Genomic DNA, 10,000 nt, shown 5'->3' with positions numbered 1-10,000 from the left:
GAAAGCAAGAAGCAATTTTGTTGGAGTTCATTCATGCGGAACGGGCACCGTTGTAGACAGATCAATAATAAGAATAATAGAAAAGGTGATTGATATTGATAAAGTTCAAAGATCCGATTGGACATGCCGATTGGCAAGGCGGGATCTTTGATTCGAGGTGTGAATATCCCTAAATACACGCTCACAAAGACACAAACATGTACACACACATACTCAAACACATATTCACACATCCAAACAAAAAAAACACACACACACACACACACACATAATAGTGACACACACAAAAATACTATATACACTGACATCTACACACACAAACATGTACACACATAATCACAAACACATACACGCGCACACTCCTATTCCTTAAAGTTGAGAATAGATCAAACTTCTTACATTGCAAAGAAAAAGAAAATAAAATAAAAATTTTAAAAAGTCGAACATCGTTTTCTATATCAATTTCAATCAAAATGTAATTTTTGGGGATAGATATGTCCCGGCGCAAAATTGAGTCCTTAGATAAGAAAAGGCATTCACATTCTCTCATCGAACTCGGGTGTAAAATGAGTATTTGGCCATTAACAGCGTTGTCTCTGTCGGAAAAAAAAAAATTGTTATGCCTCGTCCTACATGCTAAATATTGCTGTTCGCTGGGAGCCCGTGCAGAGCGCTTTTAGTACGTTTAGCGGACATTGCGCTGTATAAATGCTCTAATTTGTCGAATTCGCCAAAGGGTGAGCATTGCCCCATAACGCTGAAAAACCGCACGCCACTGGTTTTGCCTTGAATTACATGTAATCACAGCTTAGAACCAAAATGGATAGAACTTGTTGTCTTTAGAAAATACAAAAGAAGAGAAAGAAGAAAATACTTAACACGCAACATACTGAACGTTTCGGGCTTAAAACCCTTCTCAAGCCACGTATTTTTTATATCCTGCGAAATGAAAAAGAAAAATCCTTTCACCAATAAATTCTCTACGTTGGGAATTCCAATGGGACTAGTAATAAATCAAATAATAACACACAAAGGGTTAAAGCCACTAAACGGTCACGTGGTCTGGGCGGTTAGATGCAAACACGAACAGACAACGAGTGTGGAAAGTCAAACAGACGAGGGGATCGCTCGCGTCTGATACGGATCGGAGTTATCTGCCCGTTTGTAAACAATCAATTGGCAAATGGAGTTATCTGTCTATTTGTAAACAATGTATTGAAATATTGACAAATGGAGTTATCTGTCTATTTGTAAATAATTTATTGAAATATTGACAAATGGAGTTATCTGTCTATTTGTAAATAATTTATTGAAATATTGACAAATGGAGTTATCTGCCCCTTGTTAAAAACAAATTGTCCCATAGCTCAACTAACCTTCGCTGTTTTTGCTTTCTGGTTTCAACATTTAAATTATATCGATATCACATTATTTATTATAATATAATTATGTATTCATTTATTCGTGTATTTTAATTTAATTATTCGCTTATTCGGGTTTTTTTTTTATTCCTTTGTATTTTCAATTCATTCATTCATTCATTCATATAGTAATTTATTCATTTATTTATTCATTGATTTTTTATTGATTTTTTGACATATTTTTTACATATGTTAATATTTATTTTCATTTATTTCTTCATTTATTTCACATTTATATATATATATATATATATATATATATATATATATATATATATATATATATATATATATATATATATATATATATATATATTCATATTTTTATGCATCGATTTATGTTTTCAATTATCAATTCATTCATCCATTCATCTTTTTGCCAAGATGAGGGTCATTTAAATCGATCGATATTTGAAGGACGAGTTTTCTGGCCAAATTTTAAAATATTATGTTGTTTTGTTTTTTCCCCCGAGTACGGCAGTCTATCTACTTACTAGTAGAACAGAATAACCAACTCTATCTAGACGAATGACTGACCTGATTATCATTACATATGTGACTCGTTGCGTCCAGTCGGTGTGTCATGCCTGGGTTAGGACCAGAGTCTGAAAATACAATAGAGTTTCAAAGTTTATTCAATCTTAGGCTGTCGCCAATAAATCTCACAATTTGATGACAACATACATGATCAAAGTGGGAAACAATGGTAAATGGAACCAAAAAATAAAATGATACTATTAATAACCACAAAAAAACAAAACAACAATCGTAGAGAGAAGTTGTAATTTTTTGTAATTTTTTTTTAAACAGGTCAGCATAGGCTTCAACAGTCGTGACGTCACTTCCCTCGTAATGACGCATATGTAGTAACTTAGTAACAGGTTCTAAACTATTGAAACAATGGCTGACGCCCTTATGAAATATTTCTCCGACGGGCATAAAAGTGTATCCAGAGGAGAAAAACGTGATAAAAATCTGATCATGATTTGACTTTTAAACATTCAGGTAACATGACATGTGAAAAAGTTCTAGCCAGCATGAAGAATATAAAGTACCGATTTTCTTTGTTTAGAACCAAGCTGCTGGTTGCTGAGCGGACGTGACGTCAGACTATTGAATCCTATTACAACCAAATAAAACAATGATCTGTAGCCTTAATACCTGAATATGTCAGAATGGTGAAGATGTTTTTTAATGGATTAATTACTAGAGAAATGGTATAATACATTTGGTAACATATTTCGCATCGGGTTTGGGGTTTTTTTCGTTTTGTTTTGTTTTTTGTTGGGTTTTTTTTTTTTGGTTTGCTGCTGTTGTTGTTGTTTTGTTGGGTTTTTTTGGTTTTTTGTTTTTTGTTTGTTTGTTTTTTTGTGTGTTTTTTTTTGGGGGGGGGGTTGTCTTTTTTGTGTAGCTAGGGTTTTATTTTTTGTTTGTTTGTTTGTTTTTGTTTTTGTTGGTTTTCGTTTTGTTTTGTTTTGTTTTGTTTTTTTGTTTGTTTTTTTTTTTTTTTTTGGTTGGTGCGGCTAGGTGGTCATGAAGTATGATACGATTGGGAAGGTCCTGGATTCAAGCCTACCTCTGCGCATAGTTGAGTCCTTCGAAAAGCTGTTTACTCACATTCCCTCACCGTGCTCGGGGTGTAAACTGATTTCGTGGCCGTCAACAGCGTTGTCATTGTCGGAAAAAAAAATATATTATAAAATCGCCTAACAGGCGTCATAATGTCTCGTTCTACATGTTACGCGTTTTTGTTGCTCGGAGAAACTTTGTAAAGCGTTTTAAGCACGTTTAGTGGACGTTGCGCTATATTACAATATATCAAAGCTCAAATTTTGTTTTTGTTGTTTTGTTTAGTTATAATATATCTAACAATACTCACAATTATTGTCCTCCTGATCAAACTACAGACAGTTTTGTCCGAGATACGAGATATTATCACACGAATCACCAAAACTGACTACATAACAAAAAAAACCTTTAGTAAATAATGAACAGTTGACGAGTGTGAACAGCTCTTTATGTACAACGATTGTCATTTACAAATTTGGACCCCTCCCCCTCCCCCCGACCCCCACTTCCCTTACCTTTCCCCCACCCCCCGTTTGATGATCTCTCGAGCGGGTTATACTTTTTCTATTCTATTCTTTTCTTTTTCCCTCATCTTGTTTGTTTGTTATCGATGTTTGTTCTTCCTCTCCTCCTTACTGACTAGGCGTAAGTTTCGCGACAGGAGGTAAACTTAAGTTTTATGGCTATGGGTCACGTGATTGAGTTTTAACTCACTCAGTTCTAGAGATTTTTGTTACTTTTCAAAATTTGAAAAAATGTATTAAGAATTAGCATGTACATAGATAGTTTTATTCAACTACCATTAACATGACAATGTAAAGTCTAAAAACGTTAGCTTTGACACCACGCCTATAATAAGTCTCAGAAAAAATGTAATGAATAGGCATGGGGTAAAATTAACCCGGGTAAACTACGGATGTAGTCGGTGTTAGGGTTGAGGGAGTTAAAACAATCGTCAAAAAAAAAACCCTCGTTCATACGATACAATCACAGAATGGTGGTCCCACTTATTAGGTTTTGAACAAACACCAAATAATCTTTTACAGTTTGCAGACAGAGACTTTGCAGACAAATCACTTGGCTGTACATACAGATCACGAATAAACTGGCTTTAAAAACATATTAGAATTAGCTCATTATAATCTCCTTAAATACAAAGAAGTGTTAGAAAGAACCGACGCGCACTCATTTTCAGGTCTGATAACCCAACGCAATAATTGGCTTGATTCAACATTGTTGTAATGAACTATTCGTTGCGGTTTGGGGTTTGTTTGTTTTTTTTGTTTTGTTTTTTTTTGTTGTTTTGTTTTTTTTTGTTTTGTTTTTTTTGTTTTGTTTTTTTTTTTTTTGTTTTTTTGTTTTTTGTTTTTTTTTTTTTTTTTTTTTTTTTTTTTTGGTGTTTTTATTTTGATATTTTTTAAACCTCAGGAATGAGAGACGTCTAATGTTTGTCTTCACTACTTTGTCAATTTAGTTTCATCTTCATCCTATACATACAACTATAAACATAGGGATAGTGACCTTGCGTTTGTTTGAGACGATTACCATTACCGTGATGTATTTTTTTTATGGGGGGGGGTCTATTTTTGTTGTAACTATTTCCCTTATTATTTGAAGGTAGGGAGGGAGGGGGGAAACCCAAAAAGACTGACATTTTGACGTCATTATTTGGTTTTTGCACCGCCTAGTGAGTTGTCGTTAATAGTGCTCATTAAAACAAGTCATTTCATTGGTTGAACTATTGAATACAACTCACGATTTGTTTTCTTTTGTGGCCAAGACTTGTATTTTGACGTCATTTTTTGGTCAGTATCAGACTTTAAGTTAACGATGGCTACGCCCTACCCCAGGGTTCAATACTGCTACGAAAAACTCGTAAAATCACGACATTTTGGGCTCCTCTTTGAGTCATTAAAACTACTTTTAAAAATGACAGTTGATGCAGACGACATATTTTAACTCACTAAATCCCAGATATTTTTGCTACTTTCCAAAATTGAAAAAAATGTATTAAAAATGAGCATGTATATATATATTTTTATTCAACTACCATTGACATGTAAAAACTAAAAACATTAGCTTTGATATAACGCCTATAATTTGTCTCATAAAATGTAATAAATAGGCATGGGGTAAAAGTAACCCGGGTAAACTACGGATATAGTCAGTGTTAGGGTTGAGTGAGTTAAAACTTATTGAAAATGAAAGTTGATGCAGACGATATCAATTTAAGAATTTTGAAGTGTTTATTTAATCATTGTGATGGTAAATTTTTTATTTTTAAAGTTAAATTTAGCGACAACAATCTTTGTCTCCCAAAAATGACGAATTTTCTAAATGTTCAAGTTGTCAGGCCCGCCCTAGAGTTCAATGGGAATATTTCTATTTCTGGTTTTCCTAATCACGAGAAGTCGCATTTTATCATGCCCATTATTCAGGTAGCCAGGTGTGAACTCTGTCCGACTCGGACAAATATACTTAACATCATCATCATCATCATCATCATCATCATCATCATCATCATCATCATCATCATCATCATCGCCACCACCATCATCATCATCATCATCATCATCATCATCATCATCATCATCATCATCATCATCATCATCATCATCAATAACAACAACAATATCATATTATCACTTCCATAGTCTTCCACGAAGTCCCAGGTTTGATAGTTGTTTGAATAAATGAGGGCCATTTTAATCGATGGATATAATTTGAAGGACGAGTCTTTGACCAAATTTTTAAATACACGTTTGTTTGTCATAGTGGTTGGGTTTTCGGTTTGTCTTTTATTCATTTATTAATTTATTTTTTAGTTGTTGTTTTTGTTGTGTGTGTGTGTGTGTGTGTGTGTGTGTGTGTGTTTGTTTTGTTTATTTTTTTTTTTTTTTTGTGGTTTTTTTTTTTATTGTTTGGTTCTTTATATTATTTTTGAAAATATTTGTATTGTTTTTTGTTGTTTTTTTTGTATTGTATGGTTTTTTTTTTGTTTTTGTTTTTGTATTTTTTTTGTTGTTTTTTTTTTTTTGTTGTTGTTGGTTTTTTTGTTTGTTTTTTTTTTTTGTTTTTTGTTGTTTTTTTTGTTTTTGTTTTTTTTTTGTTAGTTTTTTGTTTTGTTTTTGTTTTTGTTTTTGTTTGTTTTTGTTTTTTTTGTTTTGTTTTTTTGTTTTTTATTGTTTTTTTTTTGGGGGGGGGGGGGGGGTATTTTTGTTGATGTTAGTTATAGCATCCATGTGATGTTATTACAAGTGTGTTGGGAGAGGGGGGGGGGGGGAGGAGAGTATCTGGTATATCAAACAATAGGGGGGGGGGGTTGGGGTCGGTGGGAAGGGTCTGGTATTGGCAAACACTGACTTGAATAGGATCATGATGATGATAAGCTACGTCTGTTTGTTAATATAAGTGGTATGCGATATTTAAGACTATATGTAAACAATAAACTACAAACATCAGCATATTTAATTCAGAAAAGTGAGTGGAGCAGGCACTTATGTTGGTAACAACAAGATATGAAGTGAGTAGAAAAGTGCCAGAAGACAATAGAGAATAAAAAAAAAAATTTCCGCCTCTATTGTCTTCTGGCACTTTTCTACTCACTTCATATCTTGTTGTTACCAACATAAGTGCCTGCTCCACTCACTTTTCTGAATTAAAAATTCACCCCATACACCGGAGCATACTCAATGTCTCAATCGTTTCTATGTTATATGTTTGTGATGAGAATATTGGCTATTAAGCTTAACTGCTGGTCAAAATTACTTCGCGATGGTGGTGAACGAATCGGCGATCTCAAGAAGTGGGTGAGGAGAGGATCTAGAAATGACTTTGGGTTTGAAACGAATATTTTTGTGTTCGTGGATAGCTCACACGGTAGAGCCACGCTCTCACCTGCCAGGCGGAGTTGTCGTACCAATAAGGTCGCAGGTTCAAACCCCACCACCGCCGCGAAAAAAAATTTTTTATTCTCTATTGTCTTCTGGCACTTTTCTACAAACATCAGCATATTATTGAAGGGCAGGGGGAGGGGGGGGGATTGTGGTTTTGGTTTTGTGTGGATTCGAGAACGGGATGGGTGGGGGCTGGGGGGGGGGGGGGGCGTTCGGAATGTGTCTATTGCATATTTATGTGAGTGTGTTTGTGTGTGTGTGTGTGTGTGTGTGCGCGCGCATATGTGTGTTGTGTGTGTGTATTGTTTATATAAAGTCTATCTAACCATCCGACCATACATCTATCTATTTTTATATATAATATATCCATCATTTCTTTATCTATCTTATGATCTCTTGATATCTTTTTTTTTTTACGTTATTTTTTTTTTTGCGGGGGGGGGGGGGGGGGGGGGTTCTTTTTGTTATTTGTTTGGGTTTGTTTTGTTTTGTTTTGTTTTTTTTTGTCTTTTTTAATTTTACCTTTTTTTTCTTTTTCTTTTTTCTTTCTTTTCTTTTTTTTAGTCAGAGAATAGCAGATAGACAGACAGATGTGTCGCCAAATACCATTTAACTCCTCAAACCAAACAAAACACGTGAGTAAACCCATTCGGTGTGAAAACCAACACGGAACGTCAACAATGGCGTACGCGGCCTTTTAAACGAAAACCATTTGGAAGGGAAAGTTAAATCACTCCATGTTCGTGTCCTTTTTGTGGCTTGGTGGTCGAGTGATGTGACGACGAGACATGTGATCTGTGTTCGTCTCGGATTCGAGTGCGCGGATGCGGATGTTTGCAAAGTTATCTCTTTGTGAAAATGTGTGGCTTTGTGATCTTTGTCGTAAGACACTCGCCATCAGACAGCAAGTGCACTTCATCAGTGGGTACTTTCCACCTGTCTAACATGTACCCGATGTGGGCAAGAACCCGAAACGGCAGAGCATCTAGTCGAAAGGTGTGTTGTGACGATGCTACCAGGCGGGTTCGCGACGGTGCACGAATGCGGACAGGACTTTGCTGATTTGGTCGATCGTCATAACATAGTAGTGTGAAAACCATAAGAGGTTGGTGCCATCAGTCCAGGGTTTGAGTCCCACACTGAGCGGTGCATAGTTGAGTCCTCGGAAAAGGCTTTTTTAATCACATTCTCTCGCGTTACTCAGATATAAAATGATGCTCTGCCGTTTCGGGTTCTTGCCCACATCGGGTACAATTACACCCGAAGGCTTTTGTATTAAATCATTTCCACGCATTGGGAGGAAAGGAGGTGGAATTGCAATTATTTACAACTTGTCACTCTTTGACAAGATATCATTTCACCATGATAATTTTAGAAGTTTTGAATACGCTGGATTTGCCATTCATGAAAATAATTTTAAAAAGTCGTTTCACTGTGTCTACCGCCCACCACCAAGCCAACAAAACAAAATATCAACAATTGATTTTTTATCTGAGTTCGGAGAATTTATGTCTGTGCAATCCATTAACAAAAAGCATAATATTTTTATGGGTGATTGATTATTTCGGAAACAAAAATGAATTGAAAGTATTTCGGGAGCTTATTGACACAAACAACTATATTCAACTTGTAAGCGGTCCTACAAACAACCATGGCCACACAATAGATCATGACATTACAGACATTGAACATTCTCTCTCTTCACCTGTCTCAAATATTGATAAATTAATCTCTGACCATCATTTAATTGTGTTTTGCGTTTTATTTCCAATGAAGCACCAAGTAAAAAAGATGATAACATCTCGTAATTTGAAGAATATAAACATGAACATTTTTAAACAAGACCTTGACCATAACGTTAAAAATAAACATGATGCGAATGGTCTCCACGAGTCAATTGTTGGTACGGTGGACAAGCATGCTCCCTTAAAACTAGAGCAGTAAAAGTGAGACGTCAAGCACCCTGGTATAATACCGAAATAAAATTGAATGGATTAGCCAGGAGGCGGGCAGAAAGAAAATGGCTCAAGTCCAGAGATGCTGTCGATAAGAAGCGATACATCGCGGCTAGAAATGATGCAAAAGCCGTCAATTTCAGGGCCAAAAAGAAATTCTATGAAGAAAGCCTCAAAAACGTGGGACGTTCGAGACAATTCTTTGCCTTGACCAAGGAACTGCTGGGACAACAGACGCAACCAGCTCTCCCATCTTTAATCGATCGTGCAGATCTACCAACTCGCTTTGGTCAATATTTTAAAGAAAAAACGGATACCATCAGGAAAGAACTCTCGTCTGAATCGATCCATACAACATTTGACACGTTTCATGGTGATTCATTAACACATTTTTCAAAGATTACTGAAGCTGACTTATGTGATTGCATTATGTCGTCTCCAACTAAAAGTTGTGATTTAGACCCTTAAATACTGCCATTTTAAAAAAAATGCATTGATGTAATTTTAACACCATTTACATGTATTGTTAATAATTCGTTGCAGTCAGGTGCTGTACCAGACATTTACAAAGTTGCTCATGTCAAACCCCTTTTGAAAAAACCTGATCTCGATAAAGAGAACTTAAAAAACTATCGCCCTGTCTCTAATCTTCCTTTTCTCTCTAAGATCTTAGAAAAGCTTGTTTTGAAACAATTACTGTCTCATCTTAAAAATAATTGTCTTGAAGAAAAATTTCAGTCTGCTTATAGGCAACATCATTCGACGGAAACCGCACTTGTTAGGGTTGTTAATGATCTCCTCTCTGTTATAGACAATGGTTCATGTTCTTTGCTGAATTTGCTTGACCTATCGTCTGCTTTTGATACTATTGATCACAATCTTCTTCTCAAACGTCTTGAAATTACTTATGACGTGTCTGGTGCAGCGCTTGATTGGTTTAGGTCATATTTGTTTAATCGTAAACAGATTATTACGGTGGATGAATATAGATCGGAGGAAATCTTTCTTGATTGTGGGGTTCCCAGGGTTCAGTACTTGGACCCGTTTCTTTTTGTTTTGTACGTTGGCCCTCTGTCTAAAATCATCAGAAGTTTTGGTCTGTCTTACCATCAATACGCTGATAATACGCAATTGTACTGCGTTTCCAATACGAGAAATT

General features: G+C 35.5%; 1 long non-coding RNA gene across 1 annotated transcript in view; it reads right to left on the bottom strand.

The window, feature by feature from the left end:
- Positions 1-1,756: 1,756 nt before the first annotated feature.
- Positions 1,757-10,000, bottom strand: part of LOC144959389 (uncharacterized) — a 39,865-nt gene continuing 31,621 nt past the window's right edge. Inside the window, exon 3 of the long non-coding RNA XR_013642618.1 lies at positions 1,757-2,026. This is a non-coding gene — a long non-coding RNA (uncharacterized LOC144959389). The remainder of the gene's footprint in view (positions 2,027-10,000) is intronic.

This window comes from Berghia stephanieae, chromosome 14 (genome assembly GCF_034508935.2).
Source record: "Berghia stephanieae isolate SIO BIC M18660-M18661 chromosome 14, UCSD_Bste_1.3, whole genome shotgun sequence".
Lineage (NCBI taxonomy): Eukaryota > Metazoa > Mollusca > Gastropoda > Nudibranchia > Aeolidiidae > Berghia > Berghia stephanieae.
The sequence above is the reverse complement of the archived record's forward strand: the minus strand, read 5'-3'. Positions and strand labels throughout refer to the sequence as shown.